This window comes from Aquarana catesbeiana, linkage group LG01 (assembly GCF_042186555.1).
Source record: "Aquarana catesbeiana isolate 2022-GZ linkage group LG01, ASM4218655v1, whole genome shotgun sequence".
Lineage (NCBI taxonomy): Eukaryota > Metazoa > Chordata > Amphibia > Anura > Ranidae > Aquarana > Aquarana catesbeiana.
Window position 1 is genome coordinate 17,331,973 of NC_133324.1, and position 23,692 is coordinate 17,355,664.

General features: G+C 40.8%; 13 non-coding genes across 13 annotated transcripts; all 13 read left to right on the forward strand.

Annotated features, from left to right (window-relative positions):
• The first annotated feature begins 681 nt into the window (after positions 1-681).
• TRNAT-CGU (transfer RNA threonine (anticodon CGU)) lies at positions 682-753 on the forward strand. The gene has a single exon. It is a non-coding gene; the product is annotated as a tRNA-Thr (tRNA).
• A 1,788-nt stretch (positions 754-2,541) lies between these two features.
• Positions 2,542-2,613, forward strand: TRNAT-CGU (transfer RNA threonine (anticodon CGU)). The gene has a single exon. It is a non-coding gene; the product is annotated as a tRNA-Thr (tRNA).
• Positions 2,614-4,393: 1,780 nt separating this feature from the next.
• On the forward strand, positions 4,394-4,465 carry TRNAT-CGU (transfer RNA threonine (anticodon CGU)). The gene has a single exon. It is a non-coding gene; the product is annotated as a tRNA-Thr (tRNA).
• Positions 4,466-6,195: 1,730 nt separating this feature from the next.
• Positions 6,196-6,267, forward strand: TRNAT-CGU (transfer RNA threonine (anticodon CGU)). The gene has a single exon. It is a non-coding gene; the product is annotated as a tRNA-Thr (tRNA).
• Positions 6,268-8,055: 1,788 nt separating this feature from the next.
• TRNAT-CGU (transfer RNA threonine (anticodon CGU)) lies at positions 8,056-8,127 on the forward strand. The gene has a single exon. It is a non-coding gene; the product is annotated as a tRNA-Thr (tRNA).
• Positions 8,128-9,915: 1,788 nt separating this feature from the next.
• Positions 9,916-9,987, forward strand: TRNAT-CGU (transfer RNA threonine (anticodon CGU)). The gene has a single exon. It is a non-coding gene; the product is annotated as a tRNA-Thr (tRNA).
• A 1,780-nt stretch (positions 9,988-11,767) lies between these two features.
• On the forward strand, positions 11,768-11,839 carry TRNAT-CGU (transfer RNA threonine (anticodon CGU)). The gene has a single exon. It is a non-coding gene; the product is annotated as a tRNA-Thr (tRNA).
• Positions 11,840-13,570: 1,731 nt separating this feature from the next.
• On the forward strand, positions 13,571-13,642 carry TRNAT-CGU (transfer RNA threonine (anticodon CGU)). Its single transcript has one exon. It is a non-coding gene; the product is annotated as a tRNA-Thr (tRNA).
• A 1,788-nt stretch (positions 13,643-15,430) lies between these two features.
• On the forward strand, positions 15,431-15,502 carry TRNAT-CGU (transfer RNA threonine (anticodon CGU)). Its single transcript has one exon. It is a non-coding gene; the product is annotated as a tRNA-Thr (tRNA).
• A 1,780-nt stretch (positions 15,503-17,282) lies between these two features.
• TRNAT-CGU (transfer RNA threonine (anticodon CGU)) lies at positions 17,283-17,354 on the forward strand. The gene has a single exon. It is a non-coding gene; the product is annotated as a tRNA-Thr (tRNA).
• Positions 17,355-19,085: 1,731 nt separating this feature from the next.
• On the forward strand, positions 19,086-19,157 carry TRNAT-CGU (transfer RNA threonine (anticodon CGU)). Its single transcript has one exon. It is a non-coding gene; the product is annotated as a tRNA-Thr (tRNA).
• Positions 19,158-20,944: 1,787 nt separating this feature from the next.
• TRNAT-CGU (transfer RNA threonine (anticodon CGU)) lies at positions 20,945-21,016 on the forward strand. Its single transcript has one exon. It is a non-coding gene; the product is annotated as a tRNA-Thr (tRNA).
• A 1,789-nt stretch (positions 21,017-22,805) lies between these two features.
• Positions 22,806-22,877, forward strand: TRNAT-CGU (transfer RNA threonine (anticodon CGU)). The gene has a single exon. It is a non-coding gene; the product is annotated as a tRNA-Thr (tRNA).
• Positions 22,878-23,692: the final 815 nt, after the last annotated feature.

Below are 23,692 nucleotides of genomic sequence, written 5' to 3' on the forward strand. Positions count from 1 at the left end.
CGCTGTGTAAATGTCGCTGGTCCTAAAAATGTGTCCGATGTGTCCTCCGCAATGTCGCAGTCCCGCTAAAAAATCGCAGATCGCCGCCATTACTGGTAAAAAAAAAAGAATAATAAAAATGCCATAAAACTATCCCCTATTTTGTAAATGCTATAACTTTTGCGCAAACCAATCAATATATGCTTTTTGCAATTTTTTTTTACCAAAAATATGTAGAAGAATACATATCGGCCTAAACTGAGGAAAAAATGTGTTTTTTATATATGTTTTGGGGATATTTATTATAGAAAAAAGTAAAAAATATTGCTTTTTTTCAAAATTGTCTGTCTTTTTCTGTTTATAGCGCAAAACATAAAAACCACAGAGGTGATCAAATACCACCAAAAGAAAGCTCTATTTGTGGGGAAAAAAGGGATGTAAATTGTGTTTGGGTACAACGTCGCATGACCACGCAATTGTCAGTTAAACAACACAGTGCTGAATCTCAAAAAGTGCTCTAGTCAGGAAAGGGGGTAAAATGTTCTGGGGCTGAAGCGGTTAAAAAATAGACCCAGGTCTTCGTCATTGACCTTATCTCTTATCTCTTCCACTTTACTAAATATCGTCTTTGAAATCAAACAATGGATGGAAGATTCACATTGTGTTCTCACAGGATGACATAACACTGTCAGTCCAATAGAGGGCGCAGTGGCCAAGTGGTAAGGCGTTGGTCTCGTAAACCAAAGATCGTGGGTTCAATCCCCATCTGTGCCTCAATCTTTATACCTCATCTACTGAGTGCTATAAACATTTGTGGTAACGATAATCTGTGTGAGCTCAGCTTCTTTCTATAAGAATTATAAGACCACAGATGACATAACAGTGTAAAATTGGTCAGCAACAGAACAATTATACTGAGCAAGACTAGTCCCAAATGTACTGGAGAGAAAGAGCAAAGACTGAGGCTTTACTACAAGAATTAGGTTACAGCAGTGCAAGTACAGCCAGCAGAAGGATATTAATAATCGTGGATATTAGGTGTAAATGGAGTATGCCTAACTTTTATTTTATCTGGAGAGGGAGGTGTGGATAATGTGAGTGATATAACGTGAGGTGGTTTAGGTGTACACTGTACTGCACTTAGGTTCTTTTACAGCAGTACAAAAAAACAAACACAAATAAAAGGTTCTCATGCCAAACATAACTTGTGTGAATTCTCACAGGGTGACATACAAAGCTGTGCCCTACAGAGGGCGCAGTGGCCAAGTGTTAAGGCGTTGGTCTCGTAAATCAGATCATGGGTTCAATCCTCATCTGTGTATCAATCTTTATATCCAACCGAACGCTGTAAACATTTGAGATTATGGATGAATAGTGACCCATTTCACACCTCTTTTAGTTAGGTTTTTCTTCCAATTGTAAGGACATTTGTTCAGACTGGAACAACAAATACCAATTAACCACTTCCCTACCGGCTTCTATACATATACGGCGGCAGGATGGCTTTCCTGCACGAATCGCCATATATGTACGATGCTCCTTTTAAGAGCCACAGCAGGCATGCCCGCTACACGGCGGGGGAACTTGATGTGCGTGGCCAGCGGGAACGATCTCCGACGGCCACCCGCGATTGCAGGCATGAGAGCTGCAACAAGGATTTGTGTGTGTAAACCCTGTTCTGACAGGGGAGGAGAAACAGATCGTCTGTTCCTACTAAGTAGGAACAGCGATCTGGCTCCACCTACAGTCAGTCACATCCCCTAACAGTTTGAAACACTCCTAGGGAACACATTTAACCCCTTGATTGCCCCCTAGTGTTAACCCCTTCCCTACCAGTGACATTTACACAGCAATTAATGCATTTTTATAGCTCTGATCGCTGTGTAAATGTCGCTGGTCCTAAAAATGTGTCCGATGTGTCCTCCGCAATGTCGCAGTCCCGCTAAAAAATCGCAGATTGCCGCCATTACTGGTAAAAAAAAAAAAAGAATAATAAAAATGCCATAAAACTATCCCCTATTTTGTAAATGCTATAACTTTTGCGCAAACCAATCAATATATGCTTATTGCAATTTTTTTTTTACCAAAAATATGTAGAAGAATACATATCGGCCTAAACTGAGGAAAAAATGTGTTTTTTATATATTTTTTGGGGATATTTATTATAGAAAAAAGTAAAAAATATTGCTTTTTTTCAAAATTGTCTGTCTTTTTCTGTTTATAGCGCAAAATATAAAAACCGCAGAGGTGATCAAATACCACCAAAAGATAGCTCTATTTGTGGGGGAAAAAGGGATGTAAATTTTGTTTGGGTACAACGTCGCATGACCACGCAATTGTCAGTTAAACAACACAGTGCTGAATCTCAAAAAGTGCTCTGGTCAGGAAAGGGGGTAAAATGTTCTGGGGCTGAAGCGGTTAAAAAATAGACCCAGGTCTTCGTCTGTGACCTTATCTCTTATCTCTTCCACTTTACTAAATATCGTCTTTGAAATCAAACAATGGATGGAAGATTCACATTGTGTTCTCACAGGATGACATAACACTGTTAGTCCAATAGAGGGCGCAGTGGCCAAGTAGTAAGGCGTTGGTCTCGTAAACCAAAGATCATGGGTTCAATCCCCATCTGTGCCTCAATCTTTATACCTAATCTACTGAGTGCTATAAACATTTGTGGTAACGATAATCTGTGTGAGCTCAGCTTCTTTCTATAAGAATTATAAGACCACAGATGACATAACAGTGTAAAATTGGTCAGCAACAGAACAATTATACTGAGCAAGACTAGTCCCAAATGTACTGGAGAGAAAGAGCAAAGACTGGGGCTTTACTACAAGAATTAGGTTACAGCAGTGCAAGTGCAACCAGCAGCAGGATATTAATAAGCATGGATATTAGGTGTAACTAGTGTATGCCTAACTTTTATTTTATCTGGAGAGGGAGGTGTGGATAATGTGAGTGATATAACATGAGGTGGTTTAGGTGTACACTGTACTGCACTTAGGTTCTTTTACAGCAGTACAAAAAAACAAACACAAATAAAAGGTTCTCATGCCAAACATAACTTGTGTGCATTCTCACAGGGTGACATACATAGCTGTGCCCTACAGAGGGCGCAGTGGCCAAGTGGTAAGGCGTTGGTCTCATAAATCAGATCATGGGTTCAATCCCCATCTGTGTATCAATCTTTATATCCAACCGAAGCTGTAAACATTTGTGATTATGGATGAATAGTGAGCCATTTCACACCTCTTTTAGTTAGGTTTTTCCTCCAATTGTAAGGACATTTGTTCAGACTGGAACAACAAATACCAATTAACCACTTCCCTACCGGCTTCTATACATAAACAGCGGCAGGATCGCTTTCCTGCACGAATCGCCGTATATGTACGATGCTCCTTTTAAGAGCCACAGCAGGCATGCCCGCTGCACGGCGGGGGGACTTGATGTGCGTGGCCAGCGGGAATGATCGCCGATGGCCACCCGCGATTGCAGGCATGAAAGCTGCAACGAGGATTTGTGTGTGTAAACCCTGTTCTGACAGGGGAGGAGAAACAGATCGTCTGTTCCTACTAAGTAGGAACAGCGATCTGGCTCCACCTACAGTCAGTCACATCCCCTAACAGTTTGAAACACTCCTAGGGAACACATTTAACCCCTTGATTGCCCCCTAGTGTTAACCCCTTTCCTACCAGTGACATTTACACAGCAATTAATGCATTTTTATAGCTCTGATCGCTGTGTAAATGTCGCTGGTCCTAAAAATGTGTCCGATGTGTCCTCCGCAATGTCGCAGTCCCGCTAAAAAATCGCAGATCGCCGCCATTACTGGTAAAAAAAAAAAAAAGAATAATAAAAATGCCATAAAACTAACCCCTATTTTGTAGACGCTATAACTTTTGCGCAAACCAATCAATATATGCTTATTGCGATTTTTTTTTTACCAAAAATATGTAGAAGAATACATATCGGCCTAAACTGAGGAAAAAATGTGTTTTTTATATATTTTTTGGGGATATTTATTATAAAAAAAGTAAAAAATATTGCTTTTTTTCAAAATTGTCTGTCTTTTTCTGTTTATAGCGCAAAATATAAAAACCGCAGAGGTGATCAAATACCACCAAAAGAAAGCTCTATTTGTGGGGGAAAAAGGGATGTAAATTTTGTTTGGGTACAACGTCGCATGACCACGCAATTGTCAGTTAAACGATGCAGTGCTGAATCGCAAAAAGTGCTCTGGTCAGGAAAAGGGGTAAAATCTTCTGGGGCTGAAGCGGTTAAAAAATAGACCCAGGTCTTCGTCTGTGACCTTATCTCTTCCACTTTACTAAATATCGTCTTTGAAATCAAACAATGGATGGAAGATTCTCATTGTGTTCTCACAGGATGACATAACACTGTGAGTCCAATAGAGGGCGCAGTGGCCAAGTGGTAACGCGTTGGTCTCGTAAACCAAAGATTGTGGGTTCAATCCCCATCTGTGCCTCAATCTTTATACCCAACCTAATCTACTGAGTGCTATAAACATTTGTGGTAACAATAATCTGAGTGAGCTCAGCTTCTTTCTATAAGAATTATAAGACCACAGATGACTAGTCCCAAATGTACTGGAGAGAAAGAGCAAAGACTGAGGCTTTACTACAATACAAGAATTAGGTTGCAGCAGTGCAAGTACAGCCAGCAGAAGGATATTAATAATCGTGGATATTAGGTGTAACTGGTGTATGCTTAACTTTTATTTTATCTGGAGAGGTAGGTGTGGATAATGTGAGTGATATAACGTGAGGTGGTTTAGGTGTACACTGTACTGCACTTAGGTTCTTTTACAGCAGTACAAAAAAACAAACACAAATAAAAGGTTCTCATGCCAAACATAACTTGTGTGCATTCTCACAGGGTGACATACAAAGCTGTGCCCTACAGAGGGTGCAGTGGCCAAGTGTTAAGGCGTTGGTCTCGTAAATCAGATCATGGGTTCAATCCCCATCTGTGTATCAATCTTTATATCCAACCGAACGCTGTAAACATTTGTGATTATGGATGAATAGTGAGCCATTTCACACCTCTTTTAGTTTGTAAGGACATTTGTTCAGACTGGAACAATAAATACCAATTAACCACTTCCCTACCGGCTTCTATACATATACGGCGGCAGGATGGCTTTCCTGCACGAATCGCCGTATATGTACGATGCTCCTTTTAAGAGCCATAGCAGGCATGCCCGCTGCACGGCGGGGGGGACTTGATGTGCGTGGCCAGCGGGAACGATCGCCGACGGCCACCCGCGATTGCAGGCATGAGAGCTGCAACGAGGATTTGTGTGTGTAAACCCTGTTCTGACAGGGGAGGAGAAACAGATCGTCTGTTCCTACTAAGTAGGAACAGCGATCTGGCTCCACCTACAGTCAGTCACATCCCCTAACATTTTGAAACACTCCCAGGGAACACATTTAACTCCTTGATTGCCCCCTAGTGTTAACCCCTTCCCTACCAGTGACATTTACACAGCAATTAATGCATTTTTATAGCTCTGATCGCTGTGTAAATGTCGCTGGTCCTAAAAATGTGTCCGATGTGTCCTCCGCAATGTCGCAGTCCCGCTAAAAAATCGCAGATCGCCGCCATTACTGGTAAAAAAAAAAGAATAATAAAAATGCCATAAAACTATCCCCTATTTTGTAAATGCTATAACTTTTGCGCAAACCAATCAATATATGCTTTTTGCAATTTTTTTTTACCAAAAATATGTAGAAGAATACATATCGGCCTAAACTGAGGAAAAAATGTGTTTTTTATATATGTTTTGGGGATATTTATTATAGAAAAAAGTAAAAAATATTGCTTTTTTTCAAAATTGTCTGTCTTTTTCTGTTTATAGCGCAAAACATAAAAACCACAGAGGTGATCAAATACCACCAAAAGAAAGCTCTATTTGTGGGGAAAAAAGGGATGTAAATTGTGTTTGGGTACAACGTCGCATGACCACGCAATTGTCAGTTAAACAACACAGTGCTGAATCTCAAAAAGTGCTCTAGTCAGGAAAGGGGGTAAAATGTTCTGGGGCTGAAGCGGTTAAAAAATAGACCCAGGTCTTCGTCATTGACCTTATCTCTTATCTCTTCCACTTTACTAAATATCGTCTTTGAAATCAAACAATGGATGGAAGATTCACATTGTGTTCTCACAGGATGACATAACACTGTCAGTCCAATAGAGGGCGCAGTGGCCAAGTGGTAAGGCGTTGGTCTCGTAAACCAAAGATCGTGGGTTCAATCCCCATCTGTGCCTCAATCTTTATACCTCATCTACTGAGTGCTATAAACATTTGTGGTAACGATAATCTGTGTGAGCTCAGCTTCTTTCTATAAGAATTATAAGACCACAGATGACATAACAGTGTAAAATTGGTCAGCAACAGAACAATTATACTGAGCAAGACTAGTCCCAAATGTACTGGAGAGAAAGAGCAAAGACTGAGGCTTTACTACAAGAATTAGGTTACAGCAGTGCAAGTACAGCCAGCAGAAGGATATTAATAATCGTGGATATTAGGTGTAAATGGAGTATGCCTAACTTTTATTTTATCTGGAGAGGGAGGTGTGGATAATGTGAGTGATATAACGTGAGGTGGTTTAGGTGTACACTGTACTGCACTTAGGTTCTTTTACAGCAGTACAAAAAAACAAACACAAATAAAAGGTTCTCATGCCAAACATAACTTGTGTGAATTCTCACAGGGTGACATACAAAGCTGTGCCCTACAGAGGGCGCAGTGGCCAAGTGTTAAGGCGTTGGTCTCGTAAATCAGATCATGGGTTCAATCCTCATCTGTGTATCAATCTTTATATCCAACCGAACGCTGTAAACATTTGAGATTATGGATGAATAGTGACCCATTTCACACCTCTTTTAGTTAGGTTTTTCTTCCAATTGTAAGGACATTTGTTCAGACTGGAACAACAAATACCAATTAACCACTTCCCTACCGGCTTCTATACATATACGGCGGCAGGATGGCTTTCCTGCACGAATCGCCATATATGTACGATGCTCCTTTTAAGAGCCACAGCAGGCATGCCCGCTACACGGCGGGGGAACTTGATGTGCGTGGCCAGCGGGAACGATCTCCGACGGCCACCCGCGATTGCAGGCATGAGAGCTGCAACAAGGATTTGTGTGTGTAAACCCTGTTCTGACAGGGGAGGAGAAACAGATCGTCTGTTCCTACTAAGTAGGAACAGCGATCTGGCTCCACCTACAGTCAGTCACATCCCCTAACAGTTTGAAACACTCCTAGGGAACACATTTAACCCCTTGATTGCCCCCTAGTGTTAACCCCTTCCCTACCAGTGACATTTACACAGCAATTAATGCATTTTTATAGCTCTGATCGCTGTGTAAATGTCGCTGGTCCTAAAAATGTGTCCGATGTGTCCTCCGCAATGTCGCAGTCCCGCTAAAAAATCGCAGATTGCCGCCATTACTGGTAAAAAAAAAAAAAGAATAATAAAAATGCCATAAAACTATCCCCTATTTTGTAAATGCTATAACTTTTGCGCAAACCAATCAATATATGCTTATTGCAATTTTTTTTTTACCAAAAATATGTAGAAGAATACATATCGGCCTAAACTGAGGAAAAAATGTGTTTTTTATATATTTTTTGGGGATATTTATTATAGAAAAAAGTAAAAAATATTGCTTTTTTTCAAAATTGTCTGTCTTTTTCTGTTTATAGCGCAAAATATAAAAACCGCAGAGGTGATCAAATACCACCAAAAGATAGCTCTATTTGTGGGGGAAAAAGGGATGTAAATTTTGTTTGGGTACAACGTCGCATGACCACGCAATTGTCAGTTAAACAACACAGTGCTGAATCTCAAAAAGTGCTCTGGTCAGGAAAGGGGGTAAAATGTTCTGGGGCTGAAGCGGTTAAAAAATAGACCCAGGTCTTCGTCTGTGACCTTATCTCTTATCTCTTCCACTTTACTAAATATCGTCTTTGAAATCAAACAATGGATGGAAGATTCACATTGTGTTCTCACAGGATGACATAACACTGTTAGTCCAATAGAGGGCGCAGTGGCCAAGTAGTAAGGCGTTGGTCTCGTAAACCAAAGATCATGGGTTCAATCCCCATCTGTGCCTCAATCTTTATACCTAATCTACTGAGTGCTATAAACATTTGTGGTAACGATAATCTGTGTGAGCTCAGCTTCTTTCTATAAGAATTATAAGACCACAGATGACATAACAGTGTAAAATTGGTCAGCAACAGAACAATTATACTGAGCAAGACTAGTCCCAAATGTACTGGAGAGAAAGAGCAAAGACTGAGGCTTTACTACAAGAATTAGGTTACAGCAGTGCAAGTACAGCCAGCAGAAGGATATTAATAATCGTGGATATTAGGTGTAAATGGAGTATGCCTAACTTTTATTTTATCTGGAGAGGGAGGTGTGGATAATGTGAGTGATATAACGTGAGGTGGTTTAGGTGTACACTGTACTGCACTTAGGTTCTTTTACAGCAGTACAAAAAAACAAACACAAATAAAAGGTTCTCATGCCAAACATAACTTGTGTGAATTCTCACAGGGTGACATACAAAGCTGTGCCCTACAGAGGGCGCAGTGGCCAAGTGTTAAGGCGTTGGTCTCGTAAATCAGATCATGGGTTCAATCCTCATCTGTGTATCAATCTTTATATCCAACCGAACGCTGTAAACATTTGAGATTATGGATGAATAGTGACCCATTTCACACCTCTTTTAGTTAGGTTTTTCTTCCAATTGTAAGGACATTTGTTCAGACTGGAACAACAAATACCAATTAACCACTTCCCTACCGGCTTCTATACATATACGGCGGCAGGATGGCTTTCCTGCACGAATCGCCATATATGTACGATGCTCCTTTTAAGAGCCACAGCAGGCATGCCCGCTACACGGCGGGGGAACTTGATGTGCGTGGCCAGCGGGAACGATCTCCGACGGCCACCCGCGATTGCAGGCATGAGAGCTGCAACAAGGATTTGTGTGTGTAAACCCTGTTCTGACAGGGGAGGAGAAACAGATCGTCTGTTCCTACTAAGTAGGAACAGCGATCTGGCTCCACCTACAGTCAGTCACATCCCCTAACAGTTTGAAACACTCCTAGGGAACACATTTAACCCCTTGATTGCCCCCTAGTGTTAACCCCTTCCCTACCAGTGACATTTACACAGCAATTAATGCATTTTTATAGCTCTGATCGCTGTGTAAATGTCGCTGGTCCTAAAAATGTGTCCGATGTGTCCTCCGCAATGTCGCAGTCCCGCTAAAAAATCGCAGATTGCCGCCATTACTGGTAAAAAAAAAAAAAGAATAATAAAAATGCCATAAAACTATCCCCTATTTTGTAAATGCTATAACTTTTGCGCAAACCAATCAATATATGCTTATTGCAATTTTTTTTTTACCAAAAATATGTAGAAGAATACATATCGGCCTAAACTGAGGAAAAAATGTGTTTTTTATATATTTTTTGGGGATATTTATTATAGAAAAAAGTAAAAAATATTGCTTTTTTTCAAAATTGTCTGTCTTTTTCTGTTTATAGCGCAAAATATAAAAACCGCAGAGGTGATCAAATACCACCAAAAGATAGCTCTATTTGTGGGGGAAAAAGGGATGTAAATTTTGTTTGGGTACAACGTCGCATGACCACGCAATTGTCAGTTAAACAACACAGTCCTGAATCTCAAAAAGTGCTCTGGTCAGGAAAGGGGGTAAAATGTTCTGGGGCTGAAGCGGTTAAAAAATAGACCCAGGTCTTCGTCTGTGACCTTATCTCTTATCTCTTCCACTTTACTAAATATCGTCTTTGAAATCAAACAATGGATGGAAGATTCACATTGTGTTCTCACAGGATGACATAACACTGTTAGTCCAATAGAGGGCGCAGTGGCCAAGTAGTAAGGCGTTGGTCTCGTAAACCAAAGATCATGGGTTCAATCCCCATCTGTGCCTCAATCTTTATACCTAATCTACTGAGTGCTATAAACATTTGTGGTAACGATAATCTGTGTGAGCTCAGCTTCTTTCTATAAGAATTATAAGACCACAGATGACATAACAGTGTAAAATTGGTCAGCAACAGAACAATTATACTGAGCAAGACTAGTCCCAAATGTACTGGAGAGAAAGAGCAAAGACTGGGGCTTTACTACAAGAATTAGGTTACAGCAGTGCAAGTGCAACCAGCAGCAGGATATTAATAAGCATGGATATTAGGTGTAACTAGTGTATGCCTAACTTTTATTTTATCTGGAGAGGGAGGTGTGGATAATGTGAGTGATATAACATGAGGTGGTTTAGGTGTACACTGTACTGCACTTAGGTTCTTTTACAGCAGTACAAAAAAACAAACACAAATAAAAGGTTCTCATGCCAAACATAACTTGTGTGCATTCTCACAGGGTGACATACATAGCTGTGCCCTACAGAGGGCGCAGTGGCCAAGTGGTAAGGCGTTGGTCTCATAAATCAGATCATGGGTTCAATCCCCATCTGTGTATCAATCTTTATATCCAACCGAAGCTGTAAACATTTGTGATTATGGATGAATAGTGAGCCATTTCACACCTCTTTTAGTTAGGTTTTTCCTCCAATTGTAAGGACATTTGTTCAGACTGGAACAACAAATACCAATTAACCACTTCCCTACCGGCTTCTATACATAAACAGCGGCAGGATCGCTTTCCTGCACGAATCGCCGTATATGTACGATGCTCCTTTTAAGAGCCACAGCAGGCATGCCCGCTGCACGGCGGGGGGACTTGATGTGCGTGGCCAGCGGGAATGATCGCCGATGGCCACCCGCGATTGCAGGCATGAAAGCTGCAACGAGGATTTGTGTGTGTAAACCCTGTTCTGACAGGGGAGGAGAAACAGATCGTCTGTTCCTACTAAGTAGGAACAGCGATCTGGCTCCACCTACAGTCAGTCACATCCCCTAACAGTTTGAAACACTCCTAGGGAACACATTTAACCCCTTGATTGCCCCCTAGTGTTAACCCCTTTCCTACCAGTGACATTTACACAGCAATTAATGCATTTTTATAGCTCTGATCGCTGTGTAAATGTCGCTGGTCCTAAAAATGTGTCCGATGTGTCCTCCGCAATGTCGCAGTCCCGCTAAAAAATCGCAGATCGCCGCCATTACTGGTAAAAAAAAAAAAAAGAATAATAAAAATGCCATAAAACTAACCCCTATTTTGTAGACGCTATAACTTTTGCGCAAACCAATCAATATATGCTTATTGCGATTTTTTTTTTACCAAAAATATGTAGAAGAATACATATCGGCCTAAACTGAGGAAAAAATGTGTTTTTTATATATTTTTTGGGGATATTTATTATAAAAAAAGTAAAAAATATTGCTTTTTTTCAAAATTGTCTGTCTTTTTCTGTTTATAGCGCAAAATATAAAAACCGCAGAGGTGATCAAATACCACCAAAAGAAAGCTCTATTTGTGGGGGAAAAAGGGATGTAAATTTTGTTTGGGTACAACGTCGCATGACCACGCAATTGTCAGTTAAACGATGCAGTGCTGAATCGCAAAAAGTGCTCTGGTCAGGAAAAGGGGTAAAATCTTCTGGGGCTGAAGCGGTTAAAAAATAGACCCAGGTCTTCGTCTGTGACCTTATCTCTTCCACTTTACTAAATATCGTCTTTGAAATCAAACAATGGATGGAAGATTCTCATTGTGTTCTCACAGGATGACATAACACTGTGAGTCCAATAGAGGGCGCAGTGGCCAAGTGGTAACGCGTTGGTCTCGTAAACCAAAGATTGTGGGTTCAATCCCCATCTGTGCCTCAATCTTTATACCCAACCTAATCTACTGAGTGCTATAAACATTTGTGGTAACAATAATCTGAGTGAGCTCAGCTTCTTTCTATAAGAATTATAAGACCACAGATGACTAGTCCCAAATGTACTGGAGAGAAAGAGCAAAGACTGAGGCTTTACTACAATACAAGAATTAGGTTGCAGCAGTGCAAGTACAGCCAGCAGAAGGATATTAATAATCGTGGATATTAGGTGTAACTGGTGTATGCTTAACTTTTATTTTATCTGGAGAGGTAGGTGTGGATAATGTGAGTGATATAACGTGAGGTGGTTTAGGTGTACACTGTACTGCACTTAGGTTCTTTTACAGCAGTACAAAAAAACAAACACAAATAAAAGGTTCTCATGCCAAACATAACTTGTGTGCATTCTCACAGGGTGACTTACAAAGCTGTGCCCTACAGAGGGTGCAGTGGCCAAGTGTTAAGGCGTTGGTCTCGTAAATCAGATCATGGGTTCAATCCCCATCTGTGTATCAATCTTTATATCCAACCGAACGCTGTAAACATTTGTGATTATGGATGAATAGTGAGCCATTTCACACCTCTTTTAGTTTGTAAGGACATTTGTTCAGACTGGAACAATAAATACCAATTAACCACTTCCCTACCGGCTTCTATACATATACGGCGGCAGGATGGCTTTCCTGCACGAATCGCCGTATATGTACGATGCTCCTTTTAAGAGCCATAGCAGGCATGCCCGCTGCACGGCGGGGGGGACTTGATGTGCGTGGCCAGCGGGAACGATCGCCGACGGCCACCCGCGATTGCAGGCATGAGAGCTGCAACGAGGATTTGTGTGTGTAAACCCTGTTCTGACAGGGGAGGAGAAACAGATCGTCTGTTCCTACTAAGTAGGAACAGCGATCTGGCTCCACCTACAGTCAGTCACATCCCCTAACATTTTGAAACACTCCCAGGGAACACATTTAACTCCTTGATTGCCCCCTAGTGTTAACCCCTTCCCTACCAGTGACATTTACACAGCAATTAATGCATTTTTATAGCTCTGATCGCTGTGTAAATGTCGCTGGTCCTAAAAATGTGTCCGATGTGTCCTCCGCAATGTCGCAGTCCCGCTAAAAAATCGCAGATCGCCGCCATTACTGGTAAAAAAAAAAAGAATAATAAAAATGCCATAAAACTATCCCCTATTTTGTAAATGCTATAACTTTTGCGCAAACCAATCAATATATGCTTTTTGCAATTTTTTTTTACCAAAAATATGTAGAAGAATACATATCGGCCTAAACTGAGGAAAAAATGTGTTTTTTATATATGTTTTGGGGATATTTATTATAGAAAAAAGTAAAAAATATTGCTTTTTTTCAAAATTGTCTGTCTTTTTCTGTTTATAGCGCAAAACATAAAAACCACAGAGGTGATCAAATACCACCAAAAGAAAGCTCTATTTGTGGGGAAAAAAGGGATGTAAATTGTGTTTGGGTACAACGTCGCATGACCACGCAATTGTCAGTTAAACAACACAGTGCTGAATCTCAAAAAGTGCTCTGGTCAGGAAAGGGGGTAAAATGTTCTGGGGCTGAAGCGGTTAAAAAATAGACCCAGGTCTTCGTCATTGACCTTATCTCTTATCTCTTCCACTTTACTAAATATCGTCTTTGAAATCAAACAATGGATGGAAGATTCACATTGTGTTCTCACAGGATGACATAACACTGTCAGTCCAATAGAGGGCGCAGTGGCCAAGTGGTAAGGCGTTGGTCTCGTAAACCAAAGATCGTGGGTTCAATCCCCATCTGTGCCTCAATCTTTATACCTCATCTACTGAGTGCTATAAACATTTGTGGTAACGATAATCTGTGTGAGCTCAGCTTCTTTCTATAAGAATTATAAGACCACAGATGACATAACAGTGTAAAATTGGTCAGCAACAGAACAATTATACTGAGCAAGACTAGTCCCAAATGTACTGGAGAGAAAGAGCAAAGACTGAGGCTTTACTACAAGAATTAGGTTACAGCAGTGCAAGTACAGCCAGCAGAAGGATATTAATAATCGTGGATATTAGGTGTAAATGGAGTATGCCTAACTTTTATTTTATCTGGAGAGGGAGGTGTGGATAATGTGAGTGATATAACGTGAGGTGGTTTAGGTGTACACTGTACTGCACTTAGGTTCTTTTACAGCAGTACAAAAAAACAAACACAAATAAAAAGTTCTCATGCCAAACATAACTTGTGTGAATTCTCACAGGGTGACATACAAAGCTGTGCCCTACAGAGGGCGCAGTGGCCAAGTGTTAAGGCGTTGGTCTCGTAAATCAGATCATGGGTTCAATCCTCATCTGTGTATCAATCTTTATATCCAACCGAACGCTGTAAACATTTGAGATTATGGATGAATAGTGACCCATTTCACACCTCTTTTAGTTAGGTTTTTCTTCCAATTGTAAGGACATTTGTTCAGACTGGAACAACAAATACCAATTAACCACTTCCCTACCGGCTTCTATACATATACGGCGGCAGGATGGCTTTCCTGCACGAATCGCCATATATGTACGATGCTCCTTTTAAGAGCCACAGCAGGCATGCCCGCTACACGGCGGGGGAACTTGATGTGCGTGGCCAGCGGGAACGATCTCCGACGGCCACCCGCGATTGCAGGCATGAGAGCTGCAACAAGGATTTGTGTGTGTAAACCCTGTTCTGACAGGGGAGGAGAAACAGATCGTCTGTTCCTACTAAGTAGGAACAGCGATCTGGCTCCACCTACAGTCAGTCACATCCCCTAACAGTTTGAAACACTCCTAGGGAACACATTTAACCCCTTGATTGCCCCCTAGTGTTAACCCCTTCCCTACCAGTGACATTTACACAGCAATTAATGCATTTTTATAGCTCTGATCGCTGTGTAAATGTCGCTGGTCCTAAAAATGTGTCCGATGTGTCCTCCGCAATGTCGCAGTCCCGCTAAAAAATCGCAGATTGCCGCCATTACTGGTAAAAAAAAAAAAAGAATAATAAAAATGCCATAAAACTATCCCCTATTTTGTAAATGCTATAACTTTTGCGCAAACCAATCAATATATGCTTATTGCAATTTTTTTTTTACCAAAAATATGTAGAAGAATACATATCGGCCTAAACTGAGGAAAAAATGTGTTTTTTATATATTTTTTGGGGATATTTATTATAGAAAAAAGTAAAAAATATTGCTTTTTTTCAAAATTGTCTGTCTTTTTCTGTTTATAGCGTAAAATATAAAAACCGCAGAGGTGATCAAATACCACCAAAAGATAGCTCTATTTGTGGGGGAAAAAGGGATGTAAATTTTGTTTGGGTACAACGTCGCATGACCACGCAATTGTCAGTTAAACAACACAGTGCTGAATCTCAAAAAGTGCTCTGGTCAGGAAAGGGGGTAAAATGTTCTGGGGCTGAAGCGGTTAAAAAATAGACCCAGGTCTTCGTCTGTGACCTTATCTCTTATCTCTTCCACTTTACTAAATATCGTCTTTGAAATCAAACAATGGATGGAAGATTCACATTGTGTTCTCACAGGATGACATAACACTGTTAGTCCAATAGAGGGCGCAGTGGCCAAGTAGTAAGGCGTTGGTCTCGTAAACCAAAGATCATGGGTTCAATCCCCATCTGTGCCTCAATCTTTATACCTAATCTACTGAGTGCTATAAACATTTGTGGTAACGATAATCTGTGTGAGCTCAGCTTCTTTCTATAAGAATTATAAGACCACAGATGACATAACAGTGTAAAATTGGTCAGCAACAGAACAATTATACTGAGCAAGACTAGTCCCAAATGTACTGGAGAGAAAGAGCAAAGACTGGGGCTTTACTACAAGAATTAGGTTACAGCAGTGCAAGTGCAACCAGCAGCAGGATATTAATAAGCATGGATATTAGGTGTAACTAGTGTATGCCTAACTTTTATTTTATCTGGAGAGGGAGGTGTGGATAATGTGAGTGATATAACATGAGGTGGTTTAGGTGTACACTGTACTGCACTTAGGTTCTTTTACAGCAGTACAAAAAAACAAACACAAATAAAAGGTTCTCATGCCAAACATAACTTGTGTGCATTCTCACAGGGTGACATACATAGCTGTGCCCTACAGAGGGCGCAGTGGCCAAGTGGTAAGGCGTTGGTCTCATAAATCAGATCATGGGTTCAATCCCCATCTGTGTATCAATCTTTATATCCAACCGAAGCTGTAAACATTTGTGATTATGGATGAATAGTGAGCCATTTCACACCTCTTTTAGTTAGGTTTTTCCTCCAATTGTAAGGACATTTGTTCAGACTGGAACAACAAATACCAATTAACCACTTCCCTACCGGCTTCTATACATAAACAGCGGCAGGATCGCTTTCCTGCACGAATCGCCGTATATGTACGATGCTCCTTTTAAGAGCCACAGCAGGCATGCCCGCTGCACGGCGGGGGGACTTGATGTGCGTGGCCAGCGGGAATGATCGCCGATGGCCACCCGCGATTGCAGGCATGAAAGCTGCAACGAGGATTTGTGTGTGTAAACCCTGTTCTGACAGGGGAGGAGAAACAGATCGTCTGTTCCTACTAAGTAGGAACAGCGATCTGGCTCCACCTACAGTCAGTCACATCCCCTAACAGTTTGAAACACTCCTAGGGAACACATTTAACCCCTTGATTGCCCCCTAGTGTTAACCCCTTTCCTACCAGTGACATTTACACAGCAATTAATGCATTTTTATAGCTCTGATCGCTGTGTAAATGTCGCTGGTCCTAAAAATGTGTCCGATGTGTCCTCCGCAATGTCGCAGTCCCGCTAAAAAATCGCAGATCGCCGCCATTACTGGTAAAAAAAAAAAAAAGAATAATAAAAATGCCATAAAACTAACCCCTATTTTGTAGACGCTATAACTTTTGCGCAAACCAATCAATATATGCTTATTGCGATTTTTTTTTTACCAAAAATATGTAGAAGAATACATATCGGCCTAAACTGAGGAAAAAATGTGTTTTTTATATATTTTTTGGGGATATTTATTATAAAAAAAGTAAAAAATATTGCTTTTTTTCAAAATTGTCTGTCTTTTTCTGTTTATAGCGCAAAATATAAAAACCGCAGAGGTGATCAAATACCACCAAAAGAAAGCTCTATTTGTGGGGGAAAAAGGGATGTAAATTTTGTTTGGGTACAACGTCGCATGACCACGCAATTGTCAGTTAAACGATGCAGTGCTGAATCGCAAAAAGTGCTCTGGTCAGGAAAAGGGGTAAAATCTTCTGGGGCTGAAGCGGTTAAAAAATAGACCCAGGTCTTCGTCTGTGACCTTATCTCTTCCACTTTACTAAATATCGTCTTTGAAATCAAACAATGGATGGAAGATTCTCATTGTGTTCTCACAGGATGACATAACACTGTGAGTCCAATAGAGGGCGCAGTGGCCAAGTGGTAACGCGTTGGTCTCGTAAACCAAAGATTGTGGGTTCAATCCCCATCTGTGCCTCAATCTTTATACCCAACCTAATCTACTGAGTGCTATAAACATTTGTGGTAACAATAATCTGAGTGAGCTCAGCTTCTTTCTATAAGAATTATAAGACCACAGATGACTAGTCCCAAATGTACTGGAGAGAAAGAGCAAAGACTGAGGCTTTACTACAATACAAGAATTAGGTTGCAGCAGTGCAAGTACAGCCAGCAGAAGGATATTAATAATCGTGGATATTAGGTGTAACTGGTGTATGCTTAACTTTTATTTTATCTGGAGAGGTAGGTGTGGATAATGTGAGTGATATAACGTGAGGTGGTTTAGGTGTACACTGTACTGCACTTAGGTTCTTTTACAGCAGTACAAAAAAACAAACACAAATAAAAGGTTCTCATGCCAAACATAACTTGTGTGCATTCTCACAGGGTGACATACAAAGCTGTGCCCTACAGAGGGTGCAGTGGCCAAGTGTTAAGGCGTTGGTCTCGTAAATCAGATCATGGGTTCAATCCCCATCTGTGTATCAATCTTTATATCCAACCGAACGCTGTAAACATTTGTGATTATGGATGAATAGTGAGCCATTTCACACCTCTTTTAGTTTGTAAGGACATTTGTTCAGACTGGAACAATAAATACCAATTAACCACTTCCCTACCGGCTTCTATACATATACGGCGGCAGGATGGCTTTCCTGCACGAATCGCCGTATATGTACGATGCTCCTTTTAAGAGCCATAGCAGGCATGCCCGCTGCACGGCGGGGGGGACTTGATGTGCGTGGCCAGCGGGAACGATCGCCGACGGCCACCCGCGATTGCAGGCATGAGAGCTGCAACGAGGATTTGTGTGTGTAAACCCTGTTCTGACAGGGGAGGAGAAACAGATCGTCTGTTCCTACTAAGTAGGAACAGCGATCTGGCTCCACCTACAGTCAGTCACATCCCCTAACATTTTGAAACACTCCCAGGGAACACATTTAACTCCTTGATTGCCCCCTAGTGTTAACCCCTTCCCTACCAGTGACATTTACACAGCAATTAATGCATTTTTATAGCTCTGATCGCTGTGTAAATGTCGCTGGTCCTAAAAATGTGTCCGATGTGTCCTCCGCAATGTCGCAGTCCCGCTAAAAAATCGCAGATCGCCGCCATTACTGGTAAAAAAAAAAAGAATAATAAAAATGCCATAAAACTATCCCCTATTTTGTAAATGCTATAACTTTTGCGCAAACCAATCAATATATGCTTTTTGCAATTTTTTTTTACCAAAAATATGTAGAAGAATACATATCGGCCTAAACTGAGGAAAAAATGTGTTTTTTATATATGTTTTGGGGATATTTATTATAGAAAAAAGTAAAAAATATTGCTTTTTTTCAAAATTGTCTGTCTTTTTCTGTTTATAGCGCAAAACATAAAAACCACAGAGGTGATCAAATACCACCAAAAGAAAGCTCTATTTGTGGGGAAAAAAGGGATGTAAATTGTGTTTGGGTACAACGTCGCATGACCACGCAATTGTCAGTTAAACAACACAGTGCTGAATCTCAAAAAGTGCTCTGGTCAGGAAAGGGGGTAAAATGTTCTGGGGCTGAAGCGGTTAAAAAATAGACCCAGGTCTTCGTCATTGACCTTATCTCTTATCTCTTCCACTTTACTAAATATCGTCTTTGAAATCAAACAATGGATGGAAGATTCACATTGTGTTCTCACAGGATGACATAACACTGTCAGTCCAATAGAGGGCGCAGTGGCCAAGTGGTAAGGCGTTGGTCTCGTAAACCAAAGATCGTGGGTTCAATCCCCATCTGTGCCTCAATCTTTATACCTCATCTACTGAGTGCTATAAACATTTGTGGTAACGATAATCTGTGTGAGCTCAGCTTCTTTCTATAAGAATTATAAGCCCACAGATGACATAACAGTGTAAAATTGGTCAGCAACAGAACAATTATACTGAGCAAGACTAGTCCCAAATGTACTGGAGAGAAAGAGCAAAGACTGAGGCTTTACTACAAGAATTAGGTTACAGCAGTGCAAGTACAGCCAGCAGAAGGATATTAATAATCGTGGATATTAGGTGTAAATGGAGTATGCCTAACTTTTATTTTATCTGGAGAGGGAGGTGTGGATAATGTGAGTGATATAACGTGAGGTGGTTTAGGTGTACACTGTACTGCACTTAGGTTCTTTTACAGCAGTACAAAAAAACAAACACAAATAAAAGGTTCTCATGCCAAACATAACTTGTGTGAATTCTCACAGGGTGACATACAAAGCTGTGCCCTACAGAGGGCGCAGTGGCCAAGTGTTAAGGCGTTGGTCTCGTAAATCAGATCATGGGTTCAATCCTCATCTGTGTATCAATCTTTATATCCAACCGAACGCTGTAAACATTTGAGATTATGGATGAATAGTGACCCATTTCACACCTCTTTTAGTTAGGTTTTTCTTCCAATTGTAAGGACATTTGTTCAGACTAGAACAACAAATACCAATTAACCACTTCCCTACCGGCTTCTATACATATACGGCGGCAGGATGGCTTTCCTGCACGAATCGCCATATATGTACGATGCTCCTTTTAAGAGCCACAGCAGGCATGCCCGCTACACGGCGGGGGAACTTGATGTGCGTGGCCAGCGGGAACGATCTCCGACGGCCACCCGCGATTGCAGGCATGAGAGCTGCAACAAGGATTTGTGTGTGTGAACCCTGTTCTGACAGGGGAGGAGAAACAGATCGTCTGTTCCTACTAAGTAGGAACAGCGATCTGGCTCCACCTACAGTCAGTCACATCCCCTAACAGTTTGAAACACTCCTAGGGAACACATTTAACCCCTTGATTGCCCCCTAGTGTTAACCCCTTCCCTACCAGTGACATTTACACAGCAATTAATGCATTTTTATAGCTCTGATCGCTGTGTAAATGTCGCTGGTCCTAAAAATGTGTCCGATGTGTCCTCCGCAATGTCGCAGTCCCGCTAAAAAATCGCAGATTGCCGCCATTACTGGTAAAAAAAAAAAAAGAATAATAAAAATGCCATAAAACTATCCCCTATTTTGTAAATGCTATAACTTTTGCGCAAACCAATCAATATATGCTTTTTGCAATTTTTTTTTACCAAAAATATGTAGAAGAATACATATCGGCCTAAACTGAGGAAAAAATGTGTTTTTTATATATGTTTTGGGGATATTTATTATAGAAAAAAGTAAAAAATATTGCTTTTTTTCAAAATTGTCTGTCTTTTTCTGTTTATAGCGCAAAACATAAAAACCACAGAGGTGATCAAATACCACCAAAAGAAAGCTCTATTTGTGGGGAAAAAAGGGATGTAAATTGTGTTTGGGTACAACGTCGCATGACCACGCAATTGTCAGTTAAACAACACAGTGCTGAATCTCAAAAAGTGCTCTGGTCAGGAAAGGGGGTAAAATGTTCTGGGGCTGAAGCGGTTAAAAAATAGACCCAGGTCTTCGTCATTGACCTTATCTCTTATCTCTTCCACTTTACTAAATATCGTCTTTGAAATCAAACAATGGATGGAAGATTCACATTGTGTTCTCACAGGATGACATAACACTGTCAGTCCAATAGAGGGCGCAGTGGCCAAGTGGTAAGGCGTTGGTCTCGTAAACCAAAGATCGTGGGTTCAATCCCCATCTGTGCCTCAATCTTTATACCTCATCTACTGAGTGCTATAAACATTTGTGGTAACGATAATCTGTGTGAGCTCAGCTTCTTTCTATAAGAATTATAAGACCACAGATGACATAACAGTGTAAAATTGGTCAGCAACAGAACAATTATACTGAGCAAGACTAGTCCCAAATGTACTGGAGAGAAAGAGCAAAGACTGAGGCTTTACTACAAGAATTAGGTTACAGCAGTGCAAGTACAGCCAGCAGAAGGATATTAATAATCGTGGATATTAGGTGTAAATGGAGTATGCCTAACTTTTATTTTATCTGGAGAGGGAGGTGTGGATAATGTGAGTGATATAACGTGAGGTGGTTTAGGTGTACACTGTACTGCACTTAGGTTCTTTTACAGCAGTACAAAAAAACAAACACAAATAAAAGGTTCTCATGCCAAACATAACTTGTGTGAATTCTCACAGGGTGACATACAAAGCTGTGCCCTACAGAGGGCGCAGTGGCCAAGTGTTAAGGCGTTGGTCTCGTAAATCAGATCATGGGTTCAATCCTCATCTGTGTATCAATCTTTATATCCAACCGAACGCTGTAAACATTTGAGATTATGGATGAATAGTGACCCATTTCACACCTCTTTTAGTTAGGTTTTTCTTCCAATTGTAAGGACATTTGTTCAGACTGGAACAACAAATACCAATTAACCACTTCCCTACCGGCTTCTATACATATACGGCGGCAGGATGGCTTTCCTGCACGAATCGCCATATATGTACGATGCTCCTTTTAAGAGCCACAGCAGGCATGCCCGCTACACGGCGGGGGAACTTGATGTGCGTGGCCAGCGGGAACGATCTCCGACGGCCACCCGCGATTGCAGGCATGAGAGCTGCAACAAGGATTTGTGTGTGTGAACCCTGTTCTGACAGGGGAGGAGAAACAGATCGTCTGTTCCTACTAAGTAGGAACAGCGATCTGGCTCCACCTACAGTCAGTCACATCCCCTAACAGTTTGAAACACTCCTAGGGAACACATTTAACCCCTTGATTGCCCCCTAGTGTTAACCCCTTCCCTACCAGTGACATTTACACAGCAATTAATGCATTTTTATAGCTCTGATCGCTGTGTAAATGTCGCTGGTCCTAAAAATGTGTCCGATGTGTCCTCCGCAATGTCGCAGTCCCGCTAAAAAATCGCAGATTGCCGCCATTACTGGTAAAAAAAAAAAAAAGAATAATAAAAATGCCATAAAACTATCCCCTATTTTGTAAATGCTATAACTTTTGCGCAAACCAATCAATATATGCTTATTGCAATTTTTTTTTTACCAAAAATATGTACAAGAATACATATCGGCCTAAACTGAGGAAAAAATGTGTTTTTTATATATTTTTTGGGGATATTTATTATAGAAAAAAGTAAAAAATATTGCTTTTTTTCAAAATTGTCTGTCTTTTTCTGTTTATAGCGCAAAATATAAAAACCGCAGAGGTGATCAAATACCACCAAAAGATAGCTCTATTTGTGGGGGAAAAAGGGATGTAAATTTTGTTTGGGTACAACGTCGCATGACCACGCAATTGTCAGTTAAACAACACAGTGCTGAATCTCAAAAAGTGCTCTGGTCAGGAAAGGGGGTAAAATGTTCTGGGGCTGAAGCGGTTAAAAAATAGACCCAGGTCTTCGTCTGTGACCTTATCTCTTATCTCTTCCACTTTACTAAATATCGTCTTTGAAATCAAACAATGGATGGAAGATTCACATTGTGTTCTCACAGGATGACATAACACTGTTAGTCCAATAGAGGGCGCAGTGGCCAAGTAGTAAGGCGTTGGTCTCGTAAACCAAAGATCGTGGGTTCAATCCCCATCTGTGCCTCAATCTTTATACCTAATCTACTGAGTGCTATAAACATTTGTGGTAACGATAATCTGTGTGAGCTCAGCTTCTTTCTATAAGAATTATAAGACCACAGATGACATAACAGTGTAAAATTGGTCAGCAACAGAACAATTATACTGAGCAAGACTAGTCCCAAATGTACTGGAGAGAAAGAGCAAAGACTGGGGCTTTACTACAAGAATTAGGTTACAGCAGTGCAAGTGCAACCAGCAGCAGGATATTAATAAGCATGGATATTAGGTGTAACTAGTGTATGCCTAACTTTTATTTTATCTGGAGAGGGAGGTGTGGATAATGTGAGTGATATAACATGAGGTGGTTTAGGTGTACACTGTACTGCACTTAGGTTCTTTTACAGCAGTACAAAAAAACAAACACAAATAAAAGGTTCTCATGCCAAACATAACTTGTGTGCATTCTCACAGGGTGACATACATAGCTGTGCCCTACAGAGGGCGCAGTGGCCAAGTGGTAAGGCGTTGGTCTCATAAATCAGATCATGGGTTCAATCCCCATCTGTGTATCAATCTTTATATCCAACCGAAGCTGTAAACATTTGTGATTATGGATGAATAGTGAGCCATTTCACACCTCTTTTAGTTAGGTTTTTCCTCCAATTGTAAGGACATTTGTTCAGACTGGAACAACAAATACCAATTAACCACTTCCCTACCGGCTTCTATACATAAACAGCGGCAGGATCGCTTTCCTGCACGAATCGCCGTATATGTACGATGCTCCTTTTAAGAGCCACAGCAGGCATGCCCGCTGCACGGCGGGGGGACTTGATG